Genomic DNA, 19,947 nt, shown 5'->3' with positions numbered 1-19,947 from the left:
AAAAGAAAGTCCTACCTCATCTGCATGAGGCTTTGGGGGAACATCTAAGCACAAACCATAACAATGATCATAAAATTAAGAAGCTTAACAAGGATTCTAAAGGGTCCACATAGCAAGTGTGAACACAGAGGATCAGGGTAGGGCAGTGACACTCTATGTCATTTGCCCACTTATTGCTTGTTTTCAATGTTTGCATTATCCACAGCACACTAAGCCCTCGGACACCATGGGCTTGACCTCTGTGTTCATGTTTGCCTCCAAAGTTCAGGACCCTCAACCTCAGATCCCAATCAACCTCACATGGATCCAGTACCTGGTGTCTGCCAGAGAAACTCTAAAGGAGATTGAGATTCTCAGTTTGAAGTCACTTCATGTTGGAGTCTGTTCACAGTAAAAGACAGAGCTCTGCACCCAGGTTGTGCCCCACAGCCAGAGCCTGGGCCTTAATTTTCTTTGGGGCAGCGCATCAACCTGAGGGAACTTTATCAGGCTATTCTCCCTGTCCTGCTCTGACTTCAGGCACACACAGAAGGATGTGAGGATAAAGCAGGCAAGACACTACCTGAAAAAAATCCTGGATTTGAGCACAAATACTGCAAACTGAAGGATGATCTTTATCTCAAAGATTTACTTATTTTACTTTGTGCACTGGATCACAGACATAGGCATCAGATGGTGATATGTGAAAAGGGGTGGAAGTGGATGTGGTGCCCTGACAAGAGATGGGTGATGACCAACTGTAGTGTAAGAAACTTCTGTAACTTGCATTCATGTAGTTTTGTCTCTTAAATATCTATATGTTTGTTAAGGTTATGAAACTGCTTCACATATCATTAGAAATATTAAAGAACATGCCTATTCAAATTTGTTCAAGAATAATTTTATACAAGATGGGGCCAGAGTATCACAGACTTGTGGAGGACAAAGTAGTAAAAGGCCTGATCTAGGAGTGCTCAGGGCCCAGGAGTACTTCAAGTATCATGGACAGGATAGACCTTCCATAGTTCTCAGGAATGCACAACCATGTAGGTGCAGTTGTGCTTGTGGAAAGAGGGACAATAGTTGAATTTGTCATAATATATAGGTGCAACAAGCGTGTCGTGGAAATTAGAACAAAGATGGTTAGAAGAACAAGAGCAGGAGCCACCTCACTCCCCTGCCCAGGGAAGCTGTGTTCATGATGAAGCTCACACTGGCGCTGGCTTGGTGGCCTTTTGCAATTTGGGTGGGAACCTCAGAGTGGGACTCCAGACACCTAGACTTGTGTGTAGGACAGAGTCCCATAGATCAGATCTCACATGGATCCCACACTCTCCTTGCATGCACAGAAGGCAGGAGATATTCTGACACACCCAGGGCAGAACTGGCACACATTGTGAAGACTGTGAAGTCTTATTCACCCAATTCCTTCTCACTCTCCCTGGTCAATAAAGGAGCTTCTAGAAAAAGAAGAACAAGAGAAACCCAAAGCTCATACAAGGGAGGAAATTACCAACATCAGAGCAGAGATCAATGTAATAGAGATTAAGAGAACCATACCAAAAAACTCAATGAATTGAAGAGCTGTTTTGTCAAAAGAATAAAAAAAATTGATAAACCCTTAGCCAACCTTATCAAAAAGGAAAGCCTCAAATTCATGCAATTAGGAATGAAAATGGTGAAGTCACAATAGATATAGCAGAAATCCTGAGGATCATCTACACCTGCTTCTAGAAACTGTACTCTAATAAAAAGGAGAACACACAAGAAATGGACAGATTTCTGGACACATATGAATTAACAAAGTTAAACAAAGAATATATAAAAATTCTAAACACCCCAATTACAATTCATGAAATTGAAAACATAATTAAAAACTTAACAACAAAGAAAGCTGAAAGCTAGGCGTGGTGGCACATGCCTATAATCCCAGCACTTGGGAGGCTGAGGCAGGAGGTTCACTGTGAGTTCAAGACCAGCCTGAACTATGTAGTGACTTCCAGGTCAGTCTCAACTACATAGTGAGATCCTATGTAAAAAAACAAAAAAGAAGAAGAAGAAGGAGGAGGAGGAAGAGAGGAGGAGGAGGAGGAGGAGGAGGAGGAGGAGAACAAAGAAGAAGAAGAAGGAGGAGGAGGAGAAGAAGAAGAAGAAGAAGAAGAAGAAGAAGAAGAAGAAGGAGAAGGAGAAGGAGAAGGAGAAGGAGAAGGAGAAGGAGAAGGAGAAGGAGAAGGAGAAGGAGAAGGAGAAGGAGAACAAAGAGAAGAAGAAGAAGAAGAAGAAGAAGAAGAAGAAGAAGAAGAAGAAGAAGAAGAAGAAGAAGAAGAAGAAGAAGAAGAAGAAGAAGAAGGAGAAGAACAAAGAAGAAGAAGAACAAAGAAGAAGAAGAAGAAGAACAAAGAAGGAAAAGAAAAGCCCATGTCCTTGTGGCTTCACTGCTGAATTCTACAAGACATTTAGAGAAGAACTACTACCACTACTCTTTAAAATTTTCAAAGAAATTGAAAGGGAAGCAATACCCTCAAATTCATTCCTGGAAGAAAGTGTTATGATTCCAAAACCAGGCAAAGGCCCAACCAAAAAAGAGAACTACAGGCCAATCTCCCTAATGAACATAGTTGCAAAAATCCTCACTAAGATACAGGCAAACAGAATATAGAGGGTCAACAAGAAGATCTTACATGCTGACCAAGTCAGATTTATCCCAGGGATGCAAGGATGGTTCAACGTACATAAATCAATAAATGTAATACACTATATTAACAGAGTCAAGAACAAAAACCACATGCCATCTTAATAGATACAAAAAAATCATTTGGCAAAATTCAACATCCATTTATGATAAAAAAAACCTGCATAAAATTGGAATAGATGGTCTTTATCTCAACTTGATAAAGGATATCTATGAAAAGCCAACAGCCAACATCATACTAAATGGTCAAAAAGTGAAAACCTTCACACTAAAATCAGGAACAATACAAGGATGTCCAGGATCACCACTTCTGTTCAATACAATTTTGGAAACATTAGCCAGAGCTATTTCACAAGAGAAAGAAATAAAAGCAATAAAGATAAGAAAGGAAGAAGTTAAAATGTTATATTTGCCAACAATATGATATTCTACATAGAAGACCCAAAATCCTCTGCCAAAAGACTCCTAGACTTGACAGATTTAATAAGGTAGCTGAATACAAGGTCAACACACATAACTAGTAGCCTTCTTGTACACAAATAACAGACTCACTAAGAGAGAAATGAGCGAAACAATCCCTTTTACAATAGCTTCCAAAAAATGAAATATCTAGGAATCAATCTAACAAAGGAAACAAAAGACCTCTACATTGAGAACTACTGAAAAAAGAGCTTGAATAGGATATAACAAAATGGAAAGACATCCCTTTTTCCTGGATTGAAGAATCAATATAGTGAGATCACCATACTTCCAAAACTGATATACAGATTCAATGCAATGGCTATTGAAATCCCAACAGTATATTTCACAGAACTGAGAAAACAATCCAGAAATTCATTTGAAACAAGAAGAGACCTAGAATAGAAAAAGCCATTCTAGGCAACAGAGACATGGGTATCACAATCCCCAACTTGAAACTAAACTACAAAGCCACTGTGATAAAAACAGCATGGTACTGGCAATGAAACACATCTGAGGTTCAGTAGAACAAATTAGAAGATGCAGAAACAATTCGTGAAATACTTAGCTACCTCATCTTTGAAAAAGGAGCCAACCATCCTTACAGGAGGAAAGATACACTCTTTAATAAATGGTGTTGTAAAAAACTGTGTTTCAACTTGTCAAAGATTAAGGCTAGACCCCCATCTTTCACCTTGCACTAAACTAAAATCTAACTGGATTAAAGATATAAATATTTTGAAAGAAACACTAAACTTGCTGGAAAATAAGTTAGGCAGAACTCTCAAAGACATTGGCATAGAAAAGGGCTTTATGAACAAATCCTCAGTAGCACAGATACTTGCACAAAGAATCAACAGTTGGGTTCTCATCCTATTACAGAGCTTCTGCAGTGCAACAGAAACCATCAAGAAAGCCAAGAGACAATTTACAATGTGGGAAAAATGTTTGCCAGCTGTTCCTCAGACATAGGTCTACTATCTAGAATATATAAAGGTAAAGAACTGAAAAAAATCAGACCTCCCCCAAATATAAAGACCCAATTTAGAAATTGGTGTCCAAAATAAATATATATTTCTCAGACAAAGAAGTAAAAGCAGCAAATAAACATATGAAAAAATGTTCAACATCACTGGCCATTCAAGAGATGCAGATGAAAACAATGCTGAGATTCCATCTCACCCCAGAAAGAATGGGTGCTATCAAGAAATCAACCAATAACAAATTATGGCTGTGTTGTTGAGAGATAGGGAAATTTCTTCATTGATGGTGGGAGCATAGACTGGTTTCAACCATTGTGGAAATCAATATGGAGTTACCACAAACAACTAGGATTAGAAGTCCCATTTGACCCAGCTATTCCTCTACTGGGTATCTTCCCAAAAGAATTAAAAGAATCATACCACAGTGATATATGCTCACCCATGTTTATAGTGGCATAGTTTGTAATAGCTAAATTCGGAAACAGCCCAATTGCCCATCAACAGGAGACTGGATAAAGAAGATGTGTTTTTTTTATTATAAAAATAGAATACTACTCAGCCATAAAGAACAAGAAACTAGAGATATTTATAGCTAAGTGGATGCACGTTGAGGCCATACTCAAGTGAAATTAATACTTCACATGTGTAAATATTGAATAATTTCTCTAGTGTGAAAAACTAAAAGTGCAAATGAGGATCAAAATGTATAATTGATATTATGTAATAGGAAGAAAAGATCTAAAATAATAGAGGAAGTGGACGGGTAGGGGAAAGTTAAAAAGGGAAAAGAAAATATATGTGAAAATGAAAACCATGGAAACAATGTCTTTGTAAACAGGGAGGGGTGGAGGGGGTAAAGAGAGGGCTGGAGAATGGGGAAAAATAAGAACAAAGATAAGTCACGTAAGGGTACAAGATCCCAATGATGAATGTAACTGTACTGCACAACTAAAATGGACCGATAAACTTAACAGTAATAAAAAAAGAAACCTAGAAGGAAGGATGAGACCCCAAAGAAGAAGGAGAAGGTATCCAAGGATCTGGGTGACAGGGAGTGAGGACAGACCCCATTGTGTTTCAAGCAGATTATAGACCTTCGGGAGAGGATGCCTTCTGACTAAGAGGAGGAGGTACCATATGTGCCATAGTGCTCTTACTAACTCTGAGTGCTTCTGTCTGTGAGCCCAGTGGACATGGGTGGTAGAGAATCCTGCCAGGTACAAGCTGAGGGCCCAAAGGCAGAGCTTCCAAGAGAGCTCATCCTTCCTCCCACACCTCTCATCATGGTACAGTAGTCTCTGCATCAGCCTGACTCTACTGAAAGCCCTTGCATGCCCTCTAGAGTTCAAGGAAGGGATACAAAAACCAAATGAAGCAAAAGTTTTGCAGAGAACTATAATTCTCTTAAATCAATTGTACTCTCATGATCAATACTATCTGCATTAGAGAGTCATATGTAAAAACACATGTTAGGTAACACAAAATGCCATAGTTTGTGGGATTCCACTGAGATTCAGCACTAACAGTAGTCAGACTCTTCTTCCAATGCACAACTGATATATACTAATGCTGCAGGAATCCAAGAAACTGGAGAGGTGTACAGATTGAAATAGGAGAACTTCAAGTTTAATGTGTATACTGCCTCAATGGACTCCTGTCCAAAGGAAGAGCATTGAACAAAGAGAAGTTCCAGCTTTTATATATTTTTGGGAGGGGTGGTTTTTATAGTGATGCAGCAAGTGAGTTTACATTATAAGACAAAGGTAGACAATTCTGTAACTTTGTCTTGAAAGAAGACAATGTCTTATGAATCACATGACAAGAGAGTGTCATAAACTTTATTTACAGAACATAGTTGTTCATTTTACCTTAACCAGAACAGGAGTTACAGCTACAGGAGAGAGGGGGCAAATAGATGGGCTGCCCAAGACTAGGAAGAACTTGTTTATTTTCAAATCCTTCCTTAGCCCCCGCTTTGATGCTTTCTGACAAGATTTAATCGCATCCCCTTTATCACTATTATCATCAATTTTTGTCATAAGAGGGTGCATAGTACAACCTACTGAGCAAAGGTTGGTACTCTGTTGGTTCTCAGTCTAGTGGTGGTGTGTCTGCCTATCAGAGTCTCTATGCCTGAGTGTTTTTGACAAGTAGTGGTTAAGTGGCAATGGAGAGTTATAACAAAGAGTGTAGGAAATTTATGCTGTTATTATGAATCTATGTTTATTCTCAAACTTCAGCCATGCATGTGTGCACTGGTCAGATTCTGGAGTGACCAGAGCAAGAGCGCTGTTTTTGGTGGTGGGCCAATTTCATTGAAGGATCAGCTCGTTCAGCCAATCAGGATCCTGCTAGTGGTTTCACTTGTTTTGGGCTGTTGGCTTTGGTTGGCTGTAGTAGATCTAAGGCAGAGATTTGTAACATGAAGAGCAGTGCAGTTGGGACAGGATTACAGTATGAGTTCCATCTCATATGGACCCTAGAGGAGAATTCCTTTTTTAAACAAAGTCCCGAGGTTTGAATGGGGTATACTGGGTCTGTTAAGTTTATGGGCATTTTTTTTTAATCCAGTCATGGATATCTTGCATGGCCACTTTAAAAATCCATATTTGTTTCTTCAAGGTCAATTTTTCCTGGTTTATAAAGATTATTCCTTATTTGATGTATGATTTGAAGTACCCAACCAGATAAAATCTCCTAAGCAGAATATCCAGTTTGTTTAGTGGGGGTATACCAGACTCAGAGGAGGACCATGGGCAGAACTTGATCCCACCTTAAGTGAATTTCTTGGCAATGTATTTTAGTAATTATTTAAGTGTCCAGTTCAAGTATTCTATCTCTTCTGAGCTCTGTGACTGATAAGTCATGGTTAGTTTTTACTTTTAACATTCCTGCAAGGCCTTGATTACTTGAGTACAAGTGCATGTCCATGTCTGACTCCAAGGTTAAATGCAGTCCAAATCTTGAAATGATGTCTTTTAACAGCACCTTCATTATCTCTTATGCTTTTTCTGTCCAAATCAACAACAGAAGCAATTTTGAAAGAGGCAAAAATTTCTGGAAATTTTACAGTGTATTTCTCAAAGACAAATGGAACACAAGAGAAAAGAAGGAAGAAATTTTAAAATTTCTTAAATTGAGTGATAATGACTGTAGTTCTAAAAGGAAAATGAATTACAATCAATGCTCATGTTAGAAAAACAGAACAAGCACAAATTAAAAACTTTATGACAAACTTTAAGATACTTGAGGAACAACAACAAACTGGTCCCAAATCAAAACTAAGAGGGGAAGTTATAAAGATGAGAGTGAAAAATGATGAAACTTGGAACTAAGAAAAAAGAAAAAAATATCAACAAATTGAAGAGCTTCAAAAGAAGAAATAAAATAGATAAGTCCTCAGCCAAACTAACTAAGAAAAGGAGAGGAAAAACTCACATCAATGAAATATAATTAGAAATGGAAAAGTTGTAACTACCCTGAAAAACTGTATTCCAATAGACTAGCAAATTTTGAAGAAATAGACAGATTACCAGACACATACAATTTATGAAAGCTAATTCAGGAAGACATATGTATGCTTAACAACCCAATAACAAGCAATGAAACTGACATAAAGAATGTATCAATTAAAAAGCCCAGGACTTTGAGAATTCACTGCTGAGTTCTATAAAACTTTTAAGGAGGTCATATCACCAATATTCCTCTAGCTCTTCAGATAAATTGAAAGGGATAAAGTGTTCCAGATTCATTTATGGAAACCAGTATTATCATGATCCCAAAACTAGGCAAATATCCATTAAAAAAATTATAGGCCAATCTCCTTAAGGAACATAGATGCAAAAATCCTCAACAAAATATTAGCAAATAAAATGCAGCACATCATCAAAAAGATCATGCATTGTGATCAAGTATATTCATCCATTACAAACAAGGATAGTTCAATATACATATGTTAATAAATGTAATATATCACAAAATAGAAGCAGGTCAAAAACCATGTGTTCATGTCAATAGATGCAGCAACCTTTCAAAAAAATTCAACATACCTTCATTATAAAAACTCTGAAGAAAAGAGATATAGAAGGACCATACTTGAGCTTGATAATAGCTATTTATAACAAACCAACAGCCAGCATCATACTCTGTGGCAAAAAACTAAAAGCATCCCTCCTAAAATCAAGAAGATAAAGATGTCCACTGTCACCTCTTTACTCGATATAGTACTTGAAACATTAGCCAGAACAATCAGGCAAGAGAAAGAAATAAAAGGGATACATATAGAAAAAGAATTAAATTATTATTATTTGCAAATGATATGATATTCTACCTAGAAGACCCAAAGCACACCAGAAATTCTTAGAATTAATAACCAAATTAGGCAACATGGCAAAATATGATTTCAACACAAAAAATAATTAGCATTTGTATACACTAATGATGAACTCAATTAGAAGGAAATTATTCAAATAATAGCATTCACAGCAACTTTAAGAAAAAGGAAATACTTTTGAATTATCCTAACTAGGGAAGTGAAAGACTTCTGCAAAGAAATTACAGTAATTTGAAAAGTGAGATTAAACAGGAAGTCAGAAAAATAAAAAGATATCCACTGTTCCAAGTTAGACATAACTAATATTGTCAAAAGAGCCATACTTCCAAAACTCTTTTACAAATTCAATGCAGTCCTACTAAAGATACCAAGAGGATACTTTACAGATGTAGACGACACAATCCTAAAATTCATATGGAACCAGAAGAGACCCAGACTAGCAAAAGCAATTTTAAGCAACAAGAGCAAAACAGGAGGACTTGTAATACCTGACTTCAAGCAATAGCAATAAAAGTGGCACAGTACTACAACAAAAACAGTTTTGTAGATCAATAGAACAGTATAGAGGACACAGAAAAATCCCCAGACACATTTAGCTATTTAATTCTGAAACAACACTAGGTCATCAAGTAATGCTGCTAAAATTGGTTACTTCCTTGCAGAAGATTGAAACTGAACCCATATCTCTTATCATATACTAAATTAAAATCAAAATGGATCAAAGATCTAGGTATTACAATAGAAGCATTTATCCTACTGGAAGATAAAATAGGTAAAACTATTGAAGACATAGGTATGGGAAAGGATTTTCCAAACAGAACCTCAACTGCACAAGAAATAACATCAACAATCAACAAATAGGATTATACCAAACTAAAAAGCTGCTGAACAGCAAAAGAATCAGTAGAGTGAAGAGACAACCTACAGAGTGGGAAAAATACTTGGTCAACTACTTCTCAGACAGAAGGTTTATATCTAGAAAATATAAAGGGGTAATAAGGGAAAAGGAAAAAATATGAGAAAATGTAAAAATGGAATTAAAGTGTTTGAAGGCGGGGAGGAGAGGGGAGGGCGAAGGGAGGGTGGGGACAAGGGGAAAAAATGAGAAGCAAGACCTGGCATGTAAAGGTACAAGATCCCAGTAATGAATGTAACTGTACTGTATACCTAAAATGTACCAATAAATTAAATTTTAAAAAATTAAACAACCTAAAATGAAACACACATTTTATTATTGGTATATGTAAATCTAAGAAATGGCCAAGGAAAATGAACAGACAAGTCACAAAAGAAGTAGTACAAATGGTCAGCAAATTTATACAAGAAGTTCAGCATTTCTGGTCATTAGAGAAATGAAAATTAAACAACGCTAAGTCTCCATCTTACTCTACAAATAATAAAATCAATAAGAAGAAGAAATCAAACAGTAACAAATGCTGCAAAGCGGTAGTGATAAAAGTTCCCACGTGTACTCTTGGTGGAAATGTATACCAATACAACTGTTATGGAAATCAGTATGAAGATTTCTCAAAGACGTGAAATTAAAAGTTCCATTAAACCCAGCTATCCGCCTTCTAAGTATCTTTCCAAAAGGGCTTAAGATAATATACTACAGGCGGTCGGGGCCGGGTGCCCGCTCGGCCTGCCCCTTTCCCAGCTCTGTCAAGAGACCTAGTGTATGCTGAGCTGCTGCCGCTGCCCGCTGCTGCACGTCCTGGGCTCGAGCTCCCCGCTGTTGACCTGCCGGCCGCTTCTCTGATTTCCTGGACTCATGAAGCCGCTGGTCGTTTGTTCGTCCCCCGCGATTCCGGCGCTGGCAAGGGGACCCAGTGCGCCCGTATCGTGGAGAAATATGGCTACACACATCTTTCTGCAGAACTTCTTCGTGATGAAAGGAAGAACGCAGAGTCACAGTATGGCGAACTCATTGAAAAGTACTTTAAAGAAGGAAAGATTGTGCCAGTTGAGATAACTATCAGTTTATTAAAGAGGGAAATGGATCAAACAATGGCTGCGAATGCTCAGAAGAATAAATTCTTGATTGATGCGTTTCCAAGAAATCAAGACAACCTTCAAGGTTGGAACAAGACCATGGATGGGAAAGCAGATGTATCTTTTGTTCTGTTTTTTTACTGTAATAATAAGATATTTGTTGAACGATGTGTCGAGAGGGGAAAGAGTAGTGGTAGAAGTGATGACAACAGAGTAAGCATGGAAAAGAGGATTCAGACTTATCTTCAGTCAACAAAGCCAGTTATTGACTTATATGAAGAAATGGGGAAAGTCAAGAAAATAGATGCATCTAAATCTGTTGATAAAGTGTTTGGTGAAGTTGTGAAGATTTTTGATAAAGAAGACTAACTCTAAACCTGAAAGCATCCTTGAAATCATGCTTGAATATTGCTTTGATAGCTGCTATCCCAACCCCTTTTTAAGGCAGTTTTAATGTTTCAAAATTACATCTCAATTAATGACTAGAAAATACATAGTCAGACATTAAATTTTTTATTTTATTCTTTTGGTCACAAGAGAAGACAATGAATTCAGCTTTAATTTCATCTTAGTTACTATGGTGCTCACAAAACAAAGGTATGGGGTAGTTCTTTGTTTTTATTGAAAAGACTATCCCTTTTGTAGTTTGTGCCTTGTGTGAGCAAAAATTTTTAGTATGCATGTTATATCCCTTTAGTAATTATAACAGGAGAGCTGGGCAAGGTGGCCACACCTGTAATCCCAGTACTCGGGAGGCTGAGGCAGGAAGATTGATGTGAGTTTGAGGCTAGGCTGACCTACATAGTGAGTTCAAGGCCAGCCTCAACTACATAGTGAGACCCTGTCTCAGACAAAACAAAACAAAACAAAAAATGTAAATTACAACATGTTAGGGTTAGGGATTCCCGCTTCCTTTTCTTGCAGGTTTCAAATTTCCAACCTGTAAGTGAATTTACAGACCAAATTTCAAAGGAACTTTCTATGTAGTCAGTTCTTGCATAAAATGTTTGGTAAACAAACTCAGAAAATGGATTGCTACCAATGTTTTAATATTTATCAAATAATTGACCATTTCCTAGAGAAAGACAAAACTTCTGCAGCTTGTGCAAAGTTGTATGATAGTCCATAGTGTTTGCTTCCAAGGTTTGGGTTGGGGACACAAGGGATTCAAAGCCTGACAGAGCTGTCAGCTTTATTATAATGTAATCTGAGAATGTGGGACAATGATCACGTCTAATATTGTGTACCTTATGCTCAGTTGTATGGTGTTATTCATGATTAAAATGATCACAATTCATAGCAATAGAACCTTGAAATGCATGTGCTAGATTTATGCTGAAAGGATTCAGTTCTCATGTTAGTAACAATTCAGATTTTGTGTTTGTTTCCTAAACTAAATACGGGGTTAGGGTAAAATTAGAAAAAGAAATCTAATGGTTAGAGTGCCCATTTTTATTTTATTTTCTGGAATACTTTTTTCATAATTATCTGTCTAAAAATATTTTTTAAATCATTGCATTTTGTTCAGAAAAATAATAAATATATCTTATAAATGTTTAAAAAAAAGATGACATACTACAGAGATAACATGCATACCAATGTTTATTGCAGTACAGCTCATGATAGCTAAGTCCTGAAAGCAGGATACCCATCAACAGACAAATGGACAAGGAAAATATGGTATCTATATATAATGTAATACTACTAGGTTCTAAGTTTAACAAATTATGGAGAGCTGTAGAAAAATGCATGCACTTGGAAAATATAATATTGAGTAAAATAAACCATAATATTAAATAATATATGGGCTCTCACATTTGAGTGAGTCAAACTAAAAGAGAATAATAAATAATGGGTAAAAGGGGACAAGGAGATGGATCTCTTACAATAGCAAAGGGGTCCAAGAGAACAAGGGTGAGGGATGAAGAAGGGGGAATGGGAAATAAGTAGATTAAAGATGAGCCGTGCAGAGAAGCCTAATAACCTCTATGAGTATAAATCACACATGCCGTAAGAGGAGCTAACTTAAATAATAATTATTTAATAAGAATAAAACTCTGGGTGTGGAGTTACAGGAGGAATGAGAGCGGGGGAAGGAAGGAGAGGAAGATTAAAAACAGAACCAAGCTGTGGTGTGTACATGTATCCAGTTCACAAAATGATTGAAAGTACACATCCTGCAGAAATGTATAAATATAATTAAAAATTTTTAAATTTTAGCTGTGCAAACATGCCACAAGAAACAAAAATTATTGAAAAATATCCCTGGTACCTGGGATTTAGCTCAGTGGAGATGTGTCTGCCTCCCAAGCACAAGGTCCTGAGTTTGTTCCCCAGTGATGAAAATCAAAAAAGAAAAAAATATATATTGCTCAGAACACAGTTGCAAATTTTTCAATGAAATATTAATAAACAAATTCCATAAATGTATTCAAAGTTATATATACCCATTCGAACAGCTGCGACTTACCCATCCTCACTGTGAGCTCTCACAGGTGCAATGGCCCTTCCTAGGCAGAAGGACACTATTAGATGGCCTTGCCAGCACTGAGTAGGGAGCTCTTGTGCACCATCTGCTGCAGACTGCTGTGCTCAACATGCAATGCAGTGCAGGGATACACAAAGACCCCCTTGCTTTCCCTGTAGCAGGACAAGCCAGAAAGTGAGCACAACTTCTCTTCCCCTGCTCAGAGATCCTGTCACTGACCATTGCCTCAGGTTTTTCCTCGGGTCCCCATTCAGATGGGGTCACAGACAGAGCATGTACCTCCCAGTTAGGAGCCCACATCAATGACTCACTGTAATCATCCCATTTTGAGCTCTCTCCTTCCAACCTGTGGCATCTGCATCTAGTTTGAATTGGGACTAAAGTGTTCTTCTATGCATAGTACTCAGACTAAATACTAGATTGGCTCCTGGTGCCACAGCCCTTTTCTGTTAAAAGTATTGTCTGTACCATAGCTGGAGGGTCCATCGTCATGGGCAAGCTGAGCACTGAGCTCTTTGTCCCTGAATTATTGCAGGAATTATCCTGGCTCTCTGTTAGGAGCACCAGGAAGAACAGGAGGGTGAGGAGGTGACAGACTCTGGAGCAAATACTTGTAAATGTCAATGCATTATTGAGCAGTATATTTGGGCAAATTAATAGTGCCTCTTTATCAACCTTGTATTTAATAATTATTTATCAACTACTCTCATTTCTTCTTTGAATATAGAATGATTTTAATATTGATCAAGCACTTATCTCTGCATAGTGCCCCCTGCTTTTACTTGATACTTAAAGTCAGTGCTCATCTATCTGAATCTTTCTTCCTTCGAATTTAATTCAAAACAGATATGGAAATATTCTTATTTACTTTTTAAAATTTTTTCTGGCACTGGAGCAATTGGAAAAGGAGATAAAAATGACATCATAATGCCCTGTAAGAGCAATGCAGGCTCAGCTCCTGGAAAGGGCTGTGCTCTGGACCTCAGAGATCATAGTAGCTGGGCACCAAGGGGAAGAAAGTACCTTTACAAAGCATGGGACCGGGGGCAAGTGCTATACAAGCAATGTGAGGTTCTGTGAGGTTCACAGCTCTGTGTATGATACAGCAGGTACCTTGAGCTGGAGTTGTACTTGGGTCATGGAATGTGTTGTTTCTAGCCCAGTTTTGCTTTCTCCTGGAACTATGTGGGTATTTCCTTGGTTCCTTCTCCTATGGAAGAAGTGTTGAATAGTTGTGTGTCAGTCAGATTTCTCTTACTGTAGCAAAAGAGCTGAGATTCACCTTTACAAAGAATTATTTGTTTTGGAAAATGTGAATTAGATTCTTTCATTGTTACATACAACATAAAAATTTCTCACATTCCTGAGGTATACTGTGCTATTTTAATATTTTACATTTTCATTGTTCACATGAGGCTAAATTATCTACCTCCTCAAACATGTATTATTTCTTATTGGTGAACATTTTCCATATTCTTTCTTCATCCTTTGGAAATTATAATGGATTATTGTTGTGACCCATCAACCTACTATGCCATAGCAGACACAATCTTGAATACTCAGTAGTCCAAATTGTCCATGTATTATAGTAACAAAGTAGCACTTTCACATTATCAACCTATTTTGTAGAGCTGAGTAGAATCTAACTCAGAGGCTATGACACCAAATATGACAGAAACAATATGAATTCCGAGATCTCAAGGCTTTCCAGTCATTTTATTCACCTTTAAATTTTTCTAGGCCCAAGTAAAGTGTCAGTGATTCCAGCACAAGCAGCCTGCAGCTTTTGCAAAAGCAGCGCAGACCATTGTCACAGTGAAACATGACAGGTCCACTGCTGCATCAAATCAGTGGGAAATTGTAATGTGTCACCCAGCTGTATGACTTCTAAAATTAATGTTAAGTAAAGTAACTCAGGCACACAAACTTGAATATCACACTGTTTCTTTTCTATGAAAAACTTTATCTATGTAATTATGCAAAAGGACCCTTTATAGGAACAGAAAGAGAAAAAAATGTAGCATAATCCATTGGATACAATTTATGTAATAGTAAACATTGACTTAATACAATTGTCATATGGGTTTTATATGTTTTCTGGTTTATTAGTCTGGGTTTAAAACTATATTTGGTAATTAAAGTTATAAGGCTTTATACAGTAATAAAATCTGATTGGGAAAAATAAGAGTCAGATGGAGGGAAGAAAGAAAAAAATAAAATCGAGGTGTGATACATATACTAATTATCTACAATGAATGCAATCATTATGTACTAAAAACATATATTTCTAAAAGTAAAAAACATTAGTGATTGTTAAATTTAGTGAAATGAAATGAAGCTAGAGAATTGACTTGGGATCTTTCTTTGGTAAAAATTCCCTTATGTCCTATGAACATTCTCCCTGTGTTTCATTATGGATCTGTTAGAAAGAGCATGTGGGAGAACAGCATGCTATGTGACAAAGGAGTAACAGGTTACATTGCCCAGAATTAATTCTATCATTGTACTGTCTTTCCCAGCAATGATGACCCTCCCAGCTGCCTCAATCTCCTTGAGATATGCTAATCTCATTATTTTTCTAGTACATGTTTTCTCTCACCTGAGTAAGGTAAAGTACAAACTAAGAGAAAAATGAAGGAAGATAGAATGAGACAAGAGGCTGGATCTCTTTGAGATGGGAGGAGTCCAGGGGACCAAATGTGAGGGGGAAGGAAGAATAGATGGAGAAAAAAGTAGAGCAAAGATAGGGCATGTGCAAGGTCCTACTAACTTCAGTGAATGTGGACATTGTACACCATAAACATGAACTAGGACTAATACTATCCTTGCTATTCTTAAGCAGTCAGGTAGAACGCTGCTTCTTTTACAGCTCCTTTAAAATGACCAGTGTACTTATTCCCCACTGATCTTTGGTGGTTATAAGTCTCCTACTGCTTCATCTAAAGGTGATTGTGGTTGTGGCATCTGCTCTTGGGTTGGAACTGTTTAAAACCTCTGTTCAACCATCACCTTTACTGACACTGTTGGATCCTAAAAGGTAAAAAATGATATAAGTATGTAAAACAAAATTAAGATATTAAAAATGACTCTTAGAATGAGTGTACCTGGTGTCCATTGTTAAGTTTAAACATCTCTCACTTTCAGGGTATAACTACCATCTTAAAACACTAGAGGAGTTCAGATTTGTTAGAGTAAGACTCCTGGATATTCTGAGGTGCAACAGTTAAAAACTTTTAACATAAAATAAAAAAGAGAAAAACAATTTTACATTGTAACCAAGATATATAAATTTTAAACATATCAGTGTTTTAGAGACATCAAAGAATTTCTCATAACATCTGGCTCTAGGTTCACTAGAGAAGAATTAAAACTGTAGATGAGAAAGACTTGGAACAGCCATAATTTACAATGTTGATGAATTTTGGCACTTGACAAAGCAATCTAGTTATTTTTCATAAAAGAACATGTGAAGATAATGATCTTGATGATACCATTGAACCAGAACTACCAGATTCTTAGCAGTTTTATATGCTCTGCATATTTACATCAGCACCATATAATCATATCATTATAAAACAATAGTTGTGTAAGCATAATAAACCCATGAATCATTGCTATAAACTGACCATTAAAAGATATCAAAACAAATAAATATTTCAATAAATTTTAATATTGTAAGATTCTGTTTGCCAAGGAATAATAATCCCAAATAGAGACAGCCAAAAACAAAAGAAATTATATTGATAGAAGGTATTATCTGTGCATTGTGGTCTAGAAATGGCAATTCCAGAAGTAAAGTAATATTCAAGAAAATATCCTAACTTTATTTTTTTCATTGAGTTTATTGGTACTTTTTAGGTATACAGTACAACTACATTCATCATTGGGATCTTGTACCTTTACGTGACATGTCTTGGTTCTCATTTTTTCCCCATACCCCTGCCCTCCCTACACCCCCTCCTCATTTCCCTATCTATGAAGACTTTGTTTCCATGTTTTCCTTTTCTCATATTTTTTCTTTTCCCTTATTTCCTTTCCCCTACCCTTCCCACTTCCCCTACTCCTTTAGACTTTTTCAAGAAAATGTCCTAACTTTAAATACAAAGAATTAGAATTTGATCCTTATTAATTTTTACAATATCTTAAGAATACCTGTGGAGAGGGTCAACCTCCAAGGTTTCTCATATTTATGAGCTATGCAGCCACTTGGATATAAAAAATTATTTAATATTTTCCTTTTCTCTGATCTAAGAGCTAAGTCTAGGACTGGGTGAAATTAATTTCCAAGGAACCCTAGACAGCAAACTGATCTTAGTACAAATAGAAATACTAGAGGAGAGAAAATAGACTGACTCCCAAAATTTTTCAAATTAATGCTCTAATTGAAATTTAGGAAATATTTGAGAATTGACCCCAAAAAAGGCTTTCCATGAGACCTGCCCCTCACCTGTCACATGGAGGACCAGAAGATCCCCCATCTGATGTCTCTCTGGGTTCCTAGAGACACCTGGGCATCTGGCTCCCATCCTTCCATGGAGGGACTCTTCCTCCCATAGAATGAAAAGGGTTTTGCTTGGGTGGCTTCTTGGTTGTCCTTGGATGAAGTTTCAGGGCCTTTCCATTGTCAGTTGCTCTCCATGGATCAGCAAGAGCATGGATTGGAAGGCAGAGCCCTCTTGTGTGGTACCTGAATACCTGACAGGGCTCTTCTATAGAGCCACCTCTCAGGAAATGCACCAAAGCAGCAAAATCTGGGTCTTGCCTTCTAATCTTGCATTCTGGGGACGTCCTTGTTTGTCTCAACTACTGAACTCCCTACAGACTCATCAACCAGAAGAATCAATGGGCCTGGTGTTCCTTTTTTAGATGTTGTGGTTTTTTCTGATGTCTTGGTCCAGTGTGTCTTGATAAAGGGCCCTAAGGCTATGCGCATAAGCAAATTCTCCCATTTTACTTGTCTCTTCAGGAGAAATCTACCTGGTTAATGATGTGAAAATTAAAGGATCCATTAAGAATCTCTCATAGCAAGGCCAAGTTGTATTACAAAAAAGAAAAATTTCTTTTTCTGCATGTCATTTAATTTGAATATTTTCCAATTGGACAGCTGAGCCCCAACAGAGGAACATGCTATGCTGTCAGTGTTTCCCATGGTTAAATCCTTTATAAATGTTGTGTCTCATTGTTAGTGATTCCAGGGAAAGATGCAAAGCTCATAAATGGGCACATAGGTGTACTGTATGACACTCTTTGTCCTACGTAGACTCAGTGTGAGTGTGTTGCAAAAAGTAAGGGCAGTATACAACAGAATGGATTGGGATCCTGAGGGAAAACTAGTCAGGTTGGGTACTTTACAAAGGAACACAATTGACAAAATACAACCCAAGAGTGGGCAGCACTTCTTATGCAGAAGAATTTGTTATGATGTCAGAGAAGGAGATAAAAATATATTTGTGCACAAATACAAGACTGAAGAAAGTGAAAAGTGTCAGCATCCCTGCAGAGAGTCATAACTGGGACAGGATCCTGTCGGAGGAAGAGGATGTCTAGTGCATTTCTGATCTCTAGCACTAGATATTCTGAGCCTCTGCCCAGACCATGAGAGCCACCTACTCTGCTATGTTTATGGCTTCACAAAACCACCTTCAGAACCTGGCCTGTGACTTGAATGCAAGAGTGTGATCTTTCTGAGTGCAATCAAATGTCCACATGACCTATCCCCTAGGAATCTACCAACTATAGGATGAGGGCTCAGGGAAGGACTGTTCTTTGTTTTTCTGCTCTTTCAGGTCAAATGCAAATGTATGGTTGTGGAAAAGGTCAAAGACATTTCAGGGAATTAAGGAAATATATAAAAATCTGATAAGGCATCTAAAAACATAGTTATCTGCTGACCAACAGTCCTCTGTAAACACTCGGTGGCTTCCTGCACCATTATCTATTCCAGGATGCCCAATGTGTGATGATTCTACCCTTTATAAATACTTGGGGTGACTGTTCTTGGATGCACCTGCCTGAACAAAATCCTGTTCATCATAATGGTAGGCAACTGGGTTGGGGGCCACTGAGAAAAGCACTTGCCTAACATTGGCAAGTGACTAATTCCATACTTAAAGGTTAGCAAAGATAAAATGAATATGTATTTTTATTGAATATGCTACTGTATGTATTTCTTTTCATTAGAATTTATTTCTTAGTGCTATATAGTTTTGAATCATTTCTATACTATAATCTAATGTGTACAATACAATGAACACTAGGACATTAGAAATATCATTCTGATGTTTCATCACTTTTAATATATCTGTATATCTTGGGCCCTACATGAATGATTTATGGAATTAAATGTAGTTTCAGCTCTGTAATATGTCACTTTAAAAAGGACAAAACTTAAGTGGGAGAAGGAAGTGTCTGGAACCTGGTTCGAACCCCAAACCTGGGAGGTATGGGATAAGAACCTGGGGGTCTCTCTCCAGGCCAGGGACTCACAATGTGACCATGCGGCAGGGTCATTGGGGAAGGGGGTTCTTTTAAAAACACTAACCCTGACACAACACAGACACTCTGAATTAACTGCTCTGCAGTAAAGGCAGGGTAAAACCCCTGATGAATGTCCCACTTGACCCCACATTCCTGGGTACCACACTTCAGGTCTCAGTCTTTCTGGATGCAGGAAGATATCAAAAACAGACAAGCCAGGTTGAGGATGGAATCCATGGATGGGATGGGCCTTTGGAGCAGCTATGCCTCAGGGAGGAAGCACAGACATAAGCATTACCACAAGCATGACCAGGGACCTGGACTCTGAGTTCATGGCCATACTGAGGCAGAACCTACTGGCTCCATATTTAACACTCCCTGGGAATGCACCTGAGTGTTAAAGTGGCACTGGTTTGGCCAGCTTTCCTGTGGCTCTGTACAGGAGATGAGGTCCAAGAGAGTAAACCCTGGGCTCTGGCTCTTCTCCTTTGATAGCCTAGCTCTGTGACTTACCGAAAAAAGACCATCAGATGCTCAGATCACC

General features: G+C 37.6%; 1 pseudogene; it reads left to right on the top strand.

Moving 5' to 3' along the window:
• The first annotated feature begins 10,124 nt into the window (after positions 1 to 10,124).
• On the top strand, positions 10,125 to 10,866 carry LOC104861165 (annotated as a pseudogene).
• The last annotated feature ends 9,081 nt before the right edge of the window (positions 10,867 to 19,947 follow it).

Source organism: Fukomys damarensis, unplaced genomic scaffold, assembly GCF_012274545.1.
Source record: "Fukomys damarensis isolate Sample0158 unplaced genomic scaffold, DMR_v1.0_HiC HiC_scaffold_1, whole genome shotgun sequence".
Lineage (NCBI taxonomy): Eukaryota > Metazoa > Chordata > Mammalia > Rodentia > Bathyergidae > Fukomys > Fukomys damarensis.
This window is presented reverse-complemented; position numbering and strand designations above follow the sequence as displayed.